The sequence below is a fragment of the Grammomys surdaster genome, unplaced genomic scaffold (genome assembly GCF_004785775.1).
Source record: "Grammomys surdaster isolate TR1022 unplaced genomic scaffold, NIH_TR_1.0 310, whole genome shotgun sequence".
Taxonomy (NCBI): Eukaryota; Metazoa; Chordata; class Mammalia; order Rodentia; family Muridae; genus Grammomys; species Grammomys surdaster.
In genome coordinates, this window is record NW_021604729.1 from 645,137 (window position 1) to 662,610 (window position 17,474).

General features: G+C 44.7%; 1 long non-coding RNA gene across 1 annotated transcript in view; it reads right to left on the minus strand.

Annotated features, from left to right (window-relative positions):
- Window positions 1-1,221: 1,221 nt before the first annotated feature.
- Window positions 1,222-17,474, minus strand: part of LOC114629484 — a 39,440-nt gene continuing 23,187 nt past the window's right edge. Inside the window, exons 2-3 of the long non-coding RNA XR_003712674.1 lie at window positions 4,287-4,490; window positions 1,222-1,492 (exon numbers count right to left, since the gene is read on the minus strand). This is a non-coding gene — a long non-coding RNA (uncharacterized LOC114629484). The remainder of the gene's footprint in view (window positions 1,493-4,286; window positions 4,491-17,474) is intronic.

A 17,474-nucleotide genomic window follows, 5' to 3' on the forward strand; every position in this document is an offset into this window, starting at 1 on the left:
TTCCTTAAACTCATTTTGTAGAAAATAAAGTAAAAATAAATTTATTTTCAATGGGATCTTTAGCATTTTACGAAGCATCTGACATGTGTTTATTGAAAGATAAAATACAAAGACTCAAGGGCAGCTTCCTTTCAGAGGGGCCTGAGAGAAGTAACCATGGAACAAGGTTTTCCTTTGCTAAGAAGCCATTAATGGGCAGGTACAAACAGGGTGAGGTCTACAGGTCATGTAACAGGGAACAATCAGGGTCAAGTTTCATACTCCAAAGGTGTGCTGGAGTGTGTAAAAAAATATTCTTGCTTTTAGAAAAAACACCAGTTATCTTAACATTCAGGAAGCTGAGGCAGGAGGATGACAGGTTCAGGATCATACAAAACTATATAGTGAGTTCAAGGCCAGCCTGGATGGGAGGAGACCCTGCCTCAAAAATAGACAGGCAAACACTCAGGGCATTGCTTTTCCACTAGAGTCCTGTTCAGTGGCTGTGGATTCTAGAATGTTCTTTTCAGGAGCTCTCAGCATGTGCTGTTGACATCAGTTCCATGTGGAGTTCAGGAACCTAGAAGACAGGGACTGTGTCCTTGGAAAAGTCGTCCTCTGAGCATCTTTGGTGTGGAACTGTCTCCAGCAGAACTGACCTCTCTGAATCCTACATTCCTGGGGTCCCAGAAGTCTGAGGTGCTGACCTTGAGGCTAGTACATATCTCAGAGGTAGATGAAGAGCTGGGTAGGAAGAGAGAAAATCAACAGCTCCAGGAGACAAGGGGCAGCCCACACAAATCACACTCAAGAAAACTGAGCTTCAAAAGTTTGCCCTGACTCCTGGCTCCAGCTGGCTCTGCTCCCTTCTGCCCACCAGCGCAGCTTTCTCTCCATCTGCCTCAGGCCATATTTCCCTTTAAAACAACTTATTTTTTTAAAATTATTTTAAGATTTTCATAGATGGCATGGAAAATTTCCCTACACCCTGGGCTCACTTTCCTGTTATGTACCACTTGCACAAGCAACATGAATTTATCACAATTAAAGGAATAGCAGCCAGGCACGGAAGTACAAGCCTATAATCCCAGCCCTTGAGAGCTGAGGAAGGGGATGGAGAAATCAAGGCCAATAGCAATCAGTCTGATCTTTTTTCCAATCCTTACACCAAGAGTCTGGGTCCAAAACCTAGGGACGACTGGCATCTTCCACCCATGTCAATGGGACACACAGTCAGCCACTATGACAGATGTTGTCCTTGTGTGCCAGCCTGAGGCTGCTCCTGTCAGTTTCTCAATGGTGAAGCTACAGTTTTCCAGTCCTGTTTGCTTGGAACATTCTAGAAGGAGCCAGTTGTTCACAGTCCACAATGAGATTCTATTCCATGTCTGTCTGCATGAGCAGAGCTTACATAAAGGTTCAGGTTATTTCCCACTCGTGTTCCGGGCAGTTCTTTGAATGCTTGATGCTCAGGCCCCCACAAAATGCTCCTGGCTTTCACAATTACATGAACCTGGGAGGCATCATGGTAAAAGAAATGGATGAGACAGGAAAAGGTAAATGCCTTAGGGAACCTTAAGATATCCAACAACAGAGAGAGGGTCCAGGGGCAGCTATGGGGGGGGGGGAAATGCTGCTTAACAAATATGCATTCAGTTCTCCAATTGTGCAAATGAGTGGCAGTGATGGGGGCAGGCGACTGGGAGCAAATTCAGTATCATTGAAGAACCTAGACTAGCCTCCATGTGGGGCTGCCCAGGATCATCTGGCCCACGTGACCTCCAAGGCATCTACCCCACCGTATGTACAGCCAGGGAAGGTCTTAGGTTAATTGTCTCTCTTTGTTTAAGAAGCAGGCTTGTTTCTTCCTTTGACATGTGTTTCTATAAATAGGCTACCCTTCTACCTGAACATCTGTGCCCCACAAAAGGTTTTCAAACATCACAATGAGTGTCACTGCCTTCCTTCATTCCTGCCCCAATTTAAAACAAGAACCCAGAGTCATCACCCTACACCACCTCTGTCACCTTCCTACCCTCTTCTCAATTTGAAATTCCCTGACATCACCCTTGGGTGTCCTTCTCCAGCCTATAGGCACTCAGGCCCCACCAGAGCTGTGAGTAATACATCTGAACAGGAAGGTCCCCAAGTTCATCTCTTTTTAATTAAGCAAGATGAACCAATTCATCTTGGAAATGAAATTAGAATCTTGTAATTAGAAGTGAAGCTTCAAAGGCGCAGAGTGAGACTCATATGCTACTATCCCACAGGCCGAGGCAAACCGGGGGGGGGGGGGAGGAGGACAGGATCTCACTATGTGGCCCAGGCTCACTCTAACTCAGGCCTCCCTGTCTCAGCCTACAAAGTATAGGCCTGTGCTGCCATGGCCAGCTGAGAAATGGTTTTTGTACCACACTCATACAGAACAGAAGCTACCCCACCCCTGTTCCCACATTCTTCTCAGTTTTCACCGAATTTGCAAATATATCACCTGCTCATGTTCAAGGCCTCCTTGTTCTTCCTATCCCTCACTTGCTTGTGTAACAGCCCTCAGTGGCAGTCATAGTTCTTAGTCCCAGGAAGACTCAAACCCAGCCAGACTGAGTCTGAGACTTCCTCTCTTACCACTGTTAGCCTCTCTTCCCTCTCAGACACCAAGGGTGTGGCAAGACAATGGACCCTCTAATACACCCATTCAAGGACATCTGATTTTCCTCCACCAGGACAGTGCCCCCACAAAGACCAGAAAGCAAAGCTTTATGTGTTCTGCAACAATTTTATCGTCACCATCTTAGCAGCCACCCCCTCCCCAGGATCTGGATCTGTAGGTGCAGTGCACCTCCGGTCTGAGAGGCTTCCTTGGGGGATGGGGGGTTACAAAGGGACCTTTGGCAACATCTTAAGCAGTCAAGGAGAAAGTGCTCATTGGCACACAACCCCAGAGGCCCACCCCTCACTTCCAGGAGTGACAGACAGACATAGCTGCCATAGGGGCTTCAGATCTACCAGACCCAACTTCACCTCAGCATCAACAGAAACTGTTACCAAGATGCCCAGCAAGGAGAGATGCAGTGTCCTAATGAGTTGCCTTTGAACACATAACCCTCTCTTCTCTCTAGAGGAGGGGGTGAGGCCCAAGGATTGCTGGCAAATTCTAGGACTTTGCCCAGCTTTGGAGATGAGGTCATTGGTCTGAGAGAGCCTCACAGGCTACAGTTGAGATATGAGTCCATGTAGACCTTTCCCTCTGTAAGCCTCAAACTGGCAATCCAGAGGCCAATCGATGTATAGATGAGCATTTGTCTTGCAATGCTGAGGATGAACCCATGTCCCCACACATGCCAGGGAAGCGCCCGCCACTAAGCTCCAAGCTCAGCCTTTCCATCATTTTTAAAATTTTTATGTTTTTGGAGATAGAGTCTCACTAAGTTGCCCAGGTTGACCATGGAGTGGGTGACAGATATATGTGCCAGTCCTCGAGCCTTTTGTACCAGGGTGGGACTGGCATTGGTATAGTACCCTTCCAGTTTACTGTGCTTGGCTTCCCTGAGGCTGCTACAGTCCAGGAAGTTTGAACCTGGGAAGGGGCCATGAAAGGCATCCAGGGACACTGCAGGGTGCTTATAAGCAAATAGACAGATTTATACAAATGTTCATCTGTCCTCCACAAATACTGAAACCAAAGGTTCTGGGAAGAGTTCCTTCCCAAAACGTCCACAGCCAACTCCACTGCCCACTGAGGGGCCACTAGTCCCTGGTCCTTGTTCAGTAAGAGGCCTGCCTTCTCTAGAGTCATTTTAAAAGATGGCTTCTCCTGGGAGATACTGGTCATGCATACCAGAGCACAAACTGCTTTCTTAGAGTTCTTAAATTCTTAGAGCTTAAACACAGCCCAGAGACTACGCTGTCCAAACAATGCACTTTTGCAGGTTCAGCTATTGGTCAGGAACCAAGCAACAGGACCAGTAAATACCTTAGGATTTGATGGCCACACAGTCACTAGTGGAAATCAGTTCTACTGTTGTACCATAAAAAGCCATGCCCAAGCTCCATGCAATAACATTTGTTCCTACCCAATTTATCTAGGACTCTTTAAAAAATGAATTTTGAGACGGGCAGTGGTGGCACACACCTTTAGTTCCAGCACTTGGGAGGCAGAGGCAGGCAGATTTCTGAGTTTGAGGCCAGCCTGGTCTACAGAATGAGTTCCAGGACAGCCAGGACTACACAGAGAAACCCTGTCTCGAAAAACTAAAAAAAAAAAAAAAAAAAAAAACCTAAAAAAAAAAAAATTGAATCACTGGGACCTGGCCATCCATCTTTCTTCCTTTTTCCGCTGTGTGGAAGGTGGAAGGTGCTTCTGGAGGCCTCATGCCCCCTGGTCTCCAGCACTGACTGACAGCAAGTTGCACGTAGGCCCTCATGTTGTAAAGCTGTTTTCTGCATCGTCTTAAAGGCTTGCTGAAGCAGGATATGATTCATACCGCGTGTCCAATTTCATATTTTCAAGACTGAAATTTTAAAATAAAACTTACATCATTCTCTCAAAATAAACTCAGTGAGCTAGAATTCTGATACCCAGAAAACTTACATCACTCATTTTAAAATAAACTTAGTGGGACAGAACTTATACCTGTCCCTGTCTGTCAGCACATCACCTCAGCCCCTGCCTCCTTGAACTCTTAATCCACTCTTTATGGAGCCTTTTTATCTTTCTTTATTTTTAGGTTTGTGAGAGGCAGGTGGTGGGAGAGGGGAGGTGTTGACAATGGTGCAAAACAGAAAACATCCTAAAGTTCAGTAGGGAGATGGGTTGGCACAGCCTCCATGAAACGCTCTGTGGGGGAATGAAAGACAGGGGCCAGATTCGATGTCTTAGAGAGAACCAGCACACTATCAAGCTAGAAAGTGAGGTAAGCTAAGCACAAACACACACACACACACACACACACACACACACACACACACAGCGCCCTCCCACCCGGGCTAACACAGGCCCTGTGTAGACGGCTTCACTCCTTCCCCTGCTCTCCAGCTGCATTTCATGCTCTATAACCATCTTAATTATGTAGTTGGCCCTACATGGGAAAACCTTAAAAAATTAAAAATCAACTTGGCTGACATCTAACATACATACAATAAAACGCACCCACTTTGAGTGACAGTTAGGGACTGGGGAGAGGGTTCAGTGGTCATGAGCACCTTCTGTTCTTGCAGAGGGTCTGAGTGACGCTACTCATACTCACTCTGGAGACTCACAGTCACATGTAACTCTAGTGTCAAAGGACCCAACACCCTCTCCTAGCCTGCAGGATGAGATTTCATTTCTCTGGGGCAAACTCTCTCATTTGTTGGTGTTATATATAGACGTCCCTTCATTGCATAAGAAACTGCCAGTCCTAAGGAAAACCCACTACCATTGTCTTGCTAAATGGACACCCTGTTAACCTGCCTTCTAAACACTTAAATGTTTCCATGCATAGATTAGTGCTGCTCTCAACCCTGGCCAGAGAAGCTTCTCTCTGCAGTGGGCAGCGGCCAAGAGACTCATAACAGTCAAAGAGTATTGACTCATGACTGTCAAAGACTGAGTATTGAGAGTTCAGCCTCAAACCGGACATAGATATCAAATCCCTCCCTGGAGACTGAGGGACCAGTTCCAAAGAGGGATGGAAAGAATGCAAGAGCCGAAGGATGGATGGGGAGGACAACGTGCTATGACATGATGCCTTCTGGATGTGACATGGCCGCTGCACACATGAATTCCCTGTAGCTACAGGTACCTGCTTAAGATCTAGCCAAGAAAACAAGGCAGCATTTCAACAGAATGTGAACAGGGGAGGGTGTGGGTGACATGCTGGGGTCCCTGGGGGTGGGTAGGATGATCTGAGGACGGATGAGATCAAGACATATTGCATAGATGATGTCAAAAATTAGAATATATTCTCTTTTTAAAAGCAATTAAAAAGTCAAAAGACAAAAAAAAGAGAAAGTCATAGAGGAAAAAAATTACAAGACAAACTCAGTTTTGTGTTTACATTTTTCTGCATCGAAGGTAGATAGATTTTTTGTTTGGTTGCACATGTACCTTTAAAAATGTGTTCTTGTGTGTGATTAAAGTAGAAAAAAGAAAAGAAACTACTGAAGCTTTCCCAGAGTGGGAGCACATCACAAGGTCAGCTACTTGTTCAACATGGCTTTTTGTTTGTTTTATTTGTGGTTTTGTTTGCAGCAGAACATCCGAAATCTAGAAAAGAGGTTAAACAGTGACTGTTCATTGCAATCCTAAATGAACACTTGAATCATAGCTTATAGTTTAGAGCCACTTCACCTAAGAAAATGCTTAGCGGTTGAAGGAAGAAGATACATTGAGCCTCGGGGATGTAATGACCTTTTATAGGTTTTATGTATATATTTAAAAACAGTCTCACTGTGTAGTCCTGGCTGGTCTGGAACTTGCTGCCTAGACCAGGCTTGCTTCAAACTTACAGAGATCTCCTTGTTTCTACCTCCTGAGTGCTCAGTTTAAAAGCATGTGCCACTACACCTGGCTATAATAATGATTTTTACCTCTCATGGATAAAAGCTACTGTTATTTGTTATATAAAAAAATTAAGACCGAAAAGAATAAAATTAGGACTGCAGATCTTAATCACCATGATGCGACTTTCCCCTTCGTCGTTTGCCAGATGTTTGTATGTTTAATGAGATGTAATGTACTTTTAAATGTGATATAATCAGTTCCTAAAACACCCTCCTTATTTTCAGGCACAGGATCCATCAGGGTAAAATTTAAAAATTACATACAAAAGATAAGTGGGGCTGAGGTAAAGCCCAGTATGTAGAAGGCTGCCCCGCACAGCTGAAGCCCCGCTTCGTCCCCAGCCCCACACAGACCACGCACAGTCATCCTTAGTTGTATGGCAACTTTGAGAACAACTGAGGCTTCTTCAGACCTTGTCTAAAAAAAACATTTAAAGATTTGTAAAGACAGAAATAGAGGTTCCTCCCCAAGGCTAACAGCCCACAGTTCACCTCTTCCCAATGCCTCAGATGTGTTAAGTCCTTCACACTCAGACACACTACAACGTGAGCACCGAGAGCTTTAGACACGTACAATCTTGAAAAGATGAAGTTTTTCACATATTCATTAACAAACTATTTATTTTATGGATGTAGTAGGCATACATGTGCCATGGTGCACAGAAGAGAGGTCAGATGACACCTTGTAGAAGTTGCTTCTCTCCTTCGCTGCTCCCCCACCCCCTCCCTGTGAGTCCTGCCTCTGCTTCCCAAGGGCATTGAATTAAATTAGAGGTATTAACTAAAAGAATTAAAGAAATGTGCTACTCAGCTTGTTGTTCTAAAAAAAAAAAAATGAAGTAATTGTAAAGAGAAAAAAATATTTACCAGTGAGTAGATTTTTGGCGTGTGTGTGTGTGTGTGTGTATTAAAAATGTCCATTAAGCATATGTGTGTGTGTGTGTGCATGTGTCTGTGCTTAATGGACATTTTTAATCTTTTCTTTTTAACTGCTTACGTTTTCATCTGCCCCTGAGGCTCTTATCTTTTAAGTATTTGTCTGTTTTTGAGTCCCCGGCATGTAAAGCGGCACCACAGCCCGTCAACACTCAGCAAAGGTTAAGAGAACTGAAGTGAATGAGGTACCCATCCTCTTTCCTGTCGTTCTTTCTTATCAGAGACCTTAGACTTTTGCTCACATTGCTTTGTGGTTTACAGAATTTACAGATCTATTTCTATTTTTCGTTTGGAGCCTGCTTCACTATTTATCCTCTAATCAGATAAGCACCTCCTAGACCCCCCACAGTCCTGATGGTGAAGCCCAGAACCTCATGCATGCCAAGCAAGCTCCCGGCCACTGGCTGCACCCCAGCCCCAGCCCTGAAACCTGGAATGGAAGTTCCTTTCCAGCACTCCTATTTTCTTAAGAGTATCTTAGAGCCATGCAGGTGATGCATGTCTGTAATCCCAAGACTCAGGGTGCTGAGGCAGGAGGATCCTGTGTTTAAGGCTGTCTTCGGCTACATAGGAATACCAACTCAAGAAAAGAACATTGTTGGTAAAGTTTGCCAATGAATACTTTGGTTAACTTTGGGATTATTTAAATGCACCATCAGTGCCACCATCACTGTCTACACATGCTATCTGGGTTAAGGAAGGCTGCTTTTGACCTGTGGGTCTTGAGGTCCAGCATCCATGGATCTTCATTTATCTCAGGCTTCCCCTCTGGTCCCTGAGTTTTTACTGGAGTGACTAGAGGTTTTGAAGCTCACATTCCCTAACATTTATTATATTCACTGTCTGTCAGTCAATCTGCCCCCCATGTGTGTGTGTGTGTATGTGTGTGTGCGTGTACATGCACACGAACACCATGTGCATCTAAGAGTCTCTGAAGGTCAGGAGATACCTCAGATCCCCTAAAACAAGAGTTATAGACAGTTGTGAGCAGCCACATGACTGTTGGGAACCGAACCTGGGTCCTCTGCAACAGCAGTAAGCTCTTCTTAACCGCTGAGCCACTTCTTCAGCTGTTCTTCTCTTATTGTTTTGTTTTGTTTTGTTTTGTTTTTGAGCTAGGCTTTTGTATAGTTTAGGCTAAGCTTAATTTCAATATGTAGCTGAGGATAACCTTAATCTCCTGATCGTCCTGGCTCCACCCCCTAAGTGCTGAGATTACAAGCATGCACTACCACACTTGTTTTTCAGGTTCTGGAATAGAACCCAGACTTCATGCACGCTAGGCAAACAGTGTACCAACTACACCCAGCCCAATTAGTAAAGATATATATATATATATGTGTGTGTGTGTGTGTGTACGTGTACATGTATATGTATGTATATATGTATGTATGTGTATGTATGTGTATGTATGTATATGTATGTATATGTATGTATATGTATGTATATATATATATATAATCAGTCCCCTAAACGATGAACTTGGGTAACATGGGCACCTCTCACACAGGCAGTTGGAAGGTGCGGGAAAGACTATCTTTTGAAGTGGCTGGAACATGTATACTGAGGGTTTTAAATTCAAGCTCACGTTGCTTTGTAATTTTGAATTGAAAGCTCTGTTTCTGTTTTTCTTTGGGAGCCAAAAGCTGGCCTTACTCTGTGTGGTTTCACCGAGAGAATGACATTTAGAAACTGCTAAGAAACCAGGTGTCTAGCATCTACAAAAGCCATTTAGCACACTCTGGTATGGAAAGCATAGAGATTTAGACAGCTTAGAAATGATTCTCTTTTAAAACTCAGCAGGGTGGGCAGTGTTGTCTGTGGGGCTCTCAGTGTCAAACTGGACAGGATCCTTATTAATTTTTTAGGGTATATTAATTGTACAAAATGTAAGTTTGGTTTCCCAGTTTTTAATAATTATTTTCCAAGTTTTAGACCATGAGCATGTTTCCTTGATACCTGTTTTGTTCATTTGCCTGCTTGCTTGTTTATTTGGGAGACATTTCTTATTATGTAGTGTAGTCTGGCCTCAAACTTGCAGCCATTTTGCCTCTGCCTAAGGAACACCAAGGCTGTGGGTTGACATCACCACACCCAGCCTTCCTAGATTATTTTTATAACTTATCTTACATGCATCAATTAACATTTTTTAAAAAATGAATTTAAGGGCTGGAGAGACGCTCAGTGATTAAGAGGACCAGCTGCTTTTGAGGAGAACTTGAGCCTCAGTACCCGCACGGCAGATCATATGTCAGATCATGTGTCTCTCCAGTTTCAGGGGATTCAATCCCTGCTCCTGGCCTCCTTGGACACCAGACACATATGTGGTAAAGATATATACATGCAAGCAAAACATCCCAACACATAAAATAAAAGTTAAATTTAAAACAAATTTTAAATGAATGTAACTTGTAACACATGCAGGCTCAACCGAAAGAAAAAAAGTTAAAAGCTGTAACACTGCATCAGTCGTATGAGAAAAGGTAAAAATTATCTAGAACCTCACGAAGGATACCTACCTTCTACATTGACAGGTAGGTGTCTATATCTACATATTCTCTCTCTCTCTCTCTCTCTCTCTCTCTCTCTCTCTCTCTCTCACACACACACACACACACACACACACACACATACACACACACACATTCTGCAAGCTGCTTTTCACTTGTCAATATTCCATAGACATCCTTCCACACCAATAACTGTCCCTCTCCCTCATTCTTATTTAATGGTTTGCACTACAGCTTTTCCATCTTGCACAGCTGTGCAATTATTTACTGAAGTACCTTTTCTCTGATATTCATCCGTATTTTGAAGTAATTCACTTGGTCACGGACATACCAATAACCGGCCTTGGCCGAGCCGGCGTCTGCTCTATCATCTTATCCAGTTAATTTCCTACCCCACTGGAGCCTGGACCAAGAACGAGCAGTGGGTATTGGTATTGCAGTGCAAGGCAGGGCTTGTGTAATTGGAAGTAAACTATGCAGCCAAGGATCTTGTTTATCTGTAAAACTGTGCTGTGCCAGCCCTCTGGCTTGAATGGTTCTCCATCTGCAGTTCATATGTAGTTTCCAGTGCCATGTTGCGTTCCAAACATCTCAGGTGTACCCAGTGTTCAGAAGCACAATTGTGCAGCTCCCCCACACACACACAGAGACAGCGAGACAGAGAGACAGAGAGAGTCAGACAGAGATGGGGTTGGGGAGAGAATGCATTATGTTCTGAGTTGGCTCTAGGGCACTTCTGTCCACACTCTATTTGCTGTCAACACTGTGCCCCACCCCCATCAGGATTCAGAACACAGGCTTCTTAGCAAAGAGCCTCTGGGCTGAAGAGCAACCATGAGAGTGGAAATTCAAAGCTGGGAAGACGGCTCTGTGGATAACGAGTTTGCTGTGCAAACTCGAGAACCAGCGGTCTGAAAGCCAGGCATGGCGATGCAAGTCTGTAACCCCAGTGTGGGCAGATCCCAACGGCTTGCTAGACAGCCAGGCTAACTGAAATGGTGAGCTCCAGATTCAGTGAGAGACCCTGCCTCCAAAAACAAGGTGGTGGTGAGTGAGAACGATAGAGGAAGACACTCAACATCAACCCCCAGCCTCCACACGTGTAACTCACCAGTACCACACCTATACATGCCTACATACACACATTAGTGCAAACACACACATGGTAACAGTAAAACAGAAAATTTTAAATTAAAGGGACATCTAACCTGCTGTAAAAGATCCTGCAATGACAACAGCTGTATCTGTTAGTTCACACATATTTGTGACTTTCAATGACAACAGCTATATCTGTTAGCTCACACGTATTTGTGACTTTCATGTGGCTTCGCTTTGAGGCAGACCTCCAGGGAAAGAGACTTTATAAGGAACAGCTCCATGAAACTTGTTTATTGCTCATGGAGATATTGAGAGCATCTTTCAGGACAGCAGAGAGGGATCACCTCTTTGCTTTGTCTACCAGAAAGCTCAGGAGTGCTCCATCACTTACCAAGTGGGTGGACCTTTTTGTTTGGCGAATTTAGATAGCCTTCCCATCAAATCCATCTCATTTTATTCTTATCATCCAGTTACTTTCTGGTTATTTTTCAACCATTTTCAACTTGTGCACTACTAATTCATATCCGTGGTGGAATGAGAGGGGAACAGGTAACTGCTTTCTTCAATCATTTCACGTTCTTTTTTTGTTATGCATGTACGTGTGTGTGTGTGTGTGTGTGTGTGTGTGTGTGTGTGTGTGTGTCATCTTCAGAAGGCTGACCACTTTCTTTGAAGCAGGGTCTTTCACTGTACCAGAGCTCACTATTTAAGCAGGCTAGCCATCCAGTGAGCCCTGGGGACGACTCCTGCCTCCACTTCCCCAGCACTGGGATTAAAAGCACGGACTATCATGCCTGGCATTTTGACCTGGGTTCTGGGCATCAAACTCAATTCCTCCTGTTTGTGAAGCAAATGCTTTACTAACTGGGCCATCCCTCCACTATGCCCATTGCACATTAGTACCCACTAAAACAACCCTGTCTCTCTTCTCCACTAAAACAACCCTGTCTCTCTTCCCCTCCACTAAAACAACCCTGTCTCTCTTCCCCTCCACTAAAACAACCCTGTCTCTCTTCTCCTATGATAAGCTTATGTCTGTGGACCCAGAACTTTGCATTGATGGCCTACAAGAGTCTAAGGACGCAGGAAGGATGCTCATATAAGAGACACACCCCATTGTGAGGCACAGACAGTACCTTCCTTCTGGTCTTAAACATCTGTGCCTGGCCTCTGTGCCCATCCCAGCACTGAGCCCCACCTCTGCTATCAAACCCTCCTGACCTGAGATCCACAACTATGGAGGAACATCCTTCCTCCACTCCATCCCTCCATCATCCTTTCAGCACAGTGCTGCACCATCCCACTCCATATCTCTGGGTCCCTCCCAGATGCTGGCTCTTGAAATGCTAGTCTGGTTTCAAAAGAGATCACAGTCAATTTCCTGCTTGGCTGCATGCAGCCTTTCCTGCTTAACAAATGTTCAGATAAAGCTGTAGAGCTGGTTGGGACTAGGACCGATGCTAAATCTTCCCACACTGTGTTGTCTCTGATGAGTCCATGTTCAGATCAGCCCCAATACCTAGCCCAGCACCACCAAGCAATGGCTTTGAAGAAATAAATGCAGATATCACATGGCAATGTTTACTGCACATACCCCTGTTACCTGGAGAAAGGATTTGGCCTCCCTCTCTGTTATCTGGTGAAGTGCTGAGGACCACCATGCCCAGTCGTGCCTAGAAGTGTTAACTTCCCTCCTCTTTGTTTCCTCATCTCCTTGGGTGCCTGTGATTCTGTGGTGCCAAGAGGTGTTGGTCACATATGAATACCAGGTACGGATGATGGCATGATTATCGAGTTACTGTGACAGTATGAATACCCAGTATGAATGGGACTCAGCCAGCGCCGACAGACGGTGCCGCCTGGCTGCATTGATTTGTCTAAGTTTCCAGAGCCCATCACGTCTGTTGTTCGCACACTGTCAGTGCTGAACTGTCTTCTTTGTACAGATCCCACAGTTTCACTCTGGAGAGAGAGAAGAGGCTTCATCTTCCTTTCTGTTTTATTTTGTAGAGAAATGTTGCTTTACGGTGATAGAATGTTACCTTGGCTTGATTTCTTTCTTTCTTTCTTTCTTTCTTTCTTTCTTTCTTTCTTTCTTCTTCTTCTTCTTCTTCTTCCTCTTCCTCTTCCTCTTCCTCTTCTTCCTCCTCCTCCTCCTCTTCCTCCTTCTCTCCCTCCTCCTCCTTCTCTTCCCCCTCCTCCTTCTTTTTTAGAATGAATTGGTTGATTCCAGCTATACCACCCATGCCCCTATGGGTTTTTTTCTCTTACTTATTTCTTTTGTGTGTGTACCAGTGTGTGGAGAGGGGAAGGTTATCATGTGCATGTGGAGGTCAGAGGACAACTTAGAGTCAGTTCTACCATCTGGATGCTGGGAATTAATCTCAGGTCATCAGGCTTGGAAGTTAGTACTTTTACTCATCTCACTGAACTCTCTATAAGTAATGACAATAAAGAAAATAAGAAAAAGAAGACAAAAGAAAAGAAACATCAGAGTCTGGAGAGAGAAACCACCCACAGCCCTTCTTTGTCCCCTACAAACGATTCTGCCTTGGCCTCAGTCCTTCATCCTGCTGCATGATTCTCTTTCTCCATCTGACTTTGCTGGATACTTCCTCGTGACTGGTTGTGGCACTTTCCTGGGTTTTTCTGTAGTCTCCTGGCCTGTTGCTTCAATGGGGAGCTTTGTTTTATTTTGGTTTTGTTTTTGAGGCAGGGTTTCATGTGACCCAGGCTGGCCTGGAACACATTATACAACTGAGGAGAACCTTGTACTTCTGATCATCCTGCTTCCATCTCTGGTGGACAGGTATTACAGGTATGTGGCACCATGCTTAGCTTAAGTGACGTTAGGAACAGAATCCAGGTCTTTGCTCACTCAAAGCAAGCATTCTACTTACAGACTACATACATCCCAGCTTCTCGACCTGTTATTTTGAATGGCGCTTTCGTCTGAGTGGCTTTCTGTTTGCTCCTTTTCTTTTAGTTACTTCCTAAGTGACACATTAGTCTTTACTCAATAGATAATAAGCCTGCCATGAACATTTTAAACCCATACAGTTTTTTTTCCTTCTAAATTGATTCCTTTCAGTTAGTGTGTTTGAAGAAGTGTAATCACGTTTTTTTTCTGGTTTAAATGTAATATACAGTGAAAGTATCTCAGATATGATTCCCAAAAATGCATCTACCATATGAGGACATCTTTGAGCTGAAACTAATAGGCTCCCTACTCTTCCCTCCTCTGTCTTACAGCAGGGTGCAAACTTACTTTCATACAAGTGATACAGAATTCTGTCTGGAACGGTGTCCCTGCTCCCATAGGGAGAGAAGGGGACTCTGCATCTCTGGGGACTGACAATGCCAATCAATGAACGAGGCTCCAACAGGAATCTGCAGGGCTCACTCCTCTTCCCACATCGTTCCCACAGTCAGTCAGTTACCCCCAGAGCCACTCTGTCTACTCTCTTCTCTTCAGTTACTGCCCTGCATGTTCTATAAGCCCCCAGGTCTCCTTCCTTCTATGGTTTCTACTTCTTTCCACGAAGCCCCCACATATGTGAGAGATATCATTTTTCGGATATTAATCTTTTTCTCTGCCCAACTCTTGATCCCTGACTGCTGAGTCAAAAAAGATAGAGGGGAAAGGGTTTTTTGTTTTTTCAAAGAAAATAAAACCCCTGCCTCTCCTGCAGAGTCCTGTGTTACCATCTTAGAAAATGCATAAACAAGACAATATAAATTACCTTTAAGCAACTGCTCTACTTTTGAGACCAGAAATGCCCCAGTTCAGCATCATTTGTTCTAATTCGCCACTCTGCATATTGGAAAGCAAAGTTATGTTCACAGAACAGTGTGGTGAGTAGGGAAAACAGAGTCATAGAGGCCAGATGGCTACTTCACCTCTAGGTCACATGACCTTGGGTGCATGACTTTGGTGTGACAATCTTTCTCGGCCTTTGAGATGGAGGTGGGGGAAAGAATTTGTTCCACAAGACTGTGCAAAGTCTCTATAAAGCAGACACTGAATGAGCTAGGGATGTGACCCAGTTGGTGGAGTGTTTGTCTAGCAGGCTGGAGGCCCTGGGTTCTATCAGCATCACAAGATGGAGATGAGGTATCACATGACAGTAGGTAAGATCATAAGTCTGAGGTTGCCCTCAGCTACATATAGAATTTTGGGCCAGCCTAGGCTACATGAGACCCTGCTTCACACAAATAAACAAAAGGCACAAGAAGGGCTGAGGACAGCACCAAGCCATGATCGGTGTCCATTAAACAAGACCCGTCAAAACAGAAACTTTCATTTTCACAGGGAAATCTTGGTAGCCACTGTTTTATGAATTAAAATTCGATTTGTATATTACATATTTAAGATTTTAAAGGCTAAGAATACAAATCTGTAAGTTACAAAGTGAAATACATGAAGTAACCAGGCTCCAGTGGACAATTCCAAACCCATGGTCACACAAGTGGCCCTAGTTAAACTCAGCGAGTCACAAAATCAAACAAAAAGACACAAATTCATGAAGGGAAATTTTAGAGAGGAGGGGTCTTGACAGGGATCTGGGAGAGCTAAGAGATGGTGGGGGTGAGTGGAATCAGTGACATCATACACATCAAATGGTCAAAGAAAAAAACTGATGAAATTATTTTTTAAATGAATAAAACAGGACATAGCTGTGGTTACTATCTCACTCTCCAGAGGAAGCTGGAATGTCACAGCCCCTGCTTGGTAGGTATTTCCATTAAGCTGAATCTTTTATTTATTTATTTTTTTAGCAGAGCCAACTGCTCTTCTCAATGCCATAAAAGCACAGCCAGAACAGGAGAGTCATTAGATTCCCTTTTCTAGGCCCTCAAAAGCTATTTCCAATCCGGCTCCACTCAGCTTCATTAGCGAGACTGTAAAGTATCTTCCTGAGTATTTGGGCATTTGATTTATAAGCACCAGCTAAAATGAAGGCTTTGCTTCCAGAGGGAATCAAACAGTGAGCGTCTCTTCTCCAAGGGCTTGAACTGAATTATTTTCTTCTGGGCCCTGTGGGCACTGGTAGTGACCACTTCCGGGGGCCTCAAAAGGAATCAGAGAAATGGGGGGTTTTATGCCTCACAGATCACAGGGAAACCACATTCCAGGGCACTTCTGTGGCTGGCAAGACCTAGAACACACTCATGGGAAAGTACAGACACCAAGGTTCAGTAGAGTGAAGGACCAGGGTCCCATAGATAAGTGACAAAGCTGGGATGCCAGCAGAAGCAGCCAAACCCATCTAAGGCCCTCACCAACCCCAAGCATCCCAAGGAGAGATGAGCATTGGAAATCCTAGACAGTCACTCTAAATAAGCAAGCATGCAGGTCAAAGGCACAGTCACATCCCACTGACGTTTCTATTCTCATCTGCTCCTGTGGCTAAATACCATCCAGGGGGTAGCCTAGGCAGGTCCCTGTCCTTGATCCCCACCTCATCTTCCCATCACATGCTTTCTAAACGTTGGGAGATGGAGATCCTTGTCTTCGCCATCAAGTCCTGTCCATATAAGTACAGGGAGTTGGGTGGTGCACCCCCATGGGCCCCCAGCCATGACCCGGCCAAGGACATAGGTGCTGCAGATATGAAAGTGGATGTCCCAGGAGCCACACTACTAACACTGAGCACTCTGAACAGCACAAGCTTGCTGACCCTGTGGAAAGGGAAGCAGAGAACAGAAAGTTCGGGCTCTGGGCCCCATTGCGGCTTACTTCTGTCTTGTTCTTCACCCCAGGAGTGGTTTTAATTAACACTCAAGACAGTGGAGTTCTGGAACTCCCAGCTTTTTCCTGGAGGAGCCAGGTCAAGTCCAAACCGCCCTTCATTATCCTCCTTCCCATCGCAGAAAATTACCTCGCCTCTTGGGAGAGAGCAAACCACTATTCGATTTAAATTGATTTCCACAGCTGGCTGGCTGGCTGGCTGGGGGCAGTCTCCTGGCAGACAAGTTGGAGGGATGATAGCAGACTCCCAAAGACAAATGAGAAAGCATCTGAGTGGATTGTTGCTGAGAAGAGAGGGGGATGGGGCCTTTAGGAAACCATGGTGTGGGCTTGGAAAGTAGCAAAGACACTTCACGTCAGGTCAAAGGGATTTCTGGTATAAAATGGGGCAGTCAAAACCCTCAGCCAAAGAACCTGCTGGGCTGAATAAAAATACCCAAATGCCCAAATGCCCATCGACTAGAGAGTGGGCAAAATGTGAGCCATGTGGAATGAAAGCTCTGAGCATCCCAGGCGGGCAGTGCACACTGGTAATCACCCCAGCACTTGAAAAGCAGCGGCAGGAGGAGCAGGGGTTTAAGGTTATCTTTGACTCCATAAAGAGTTCAAGGCTGGCCTGGGCTATGAGACTGTCGAGACTGTCTTTTTTTTTTTTT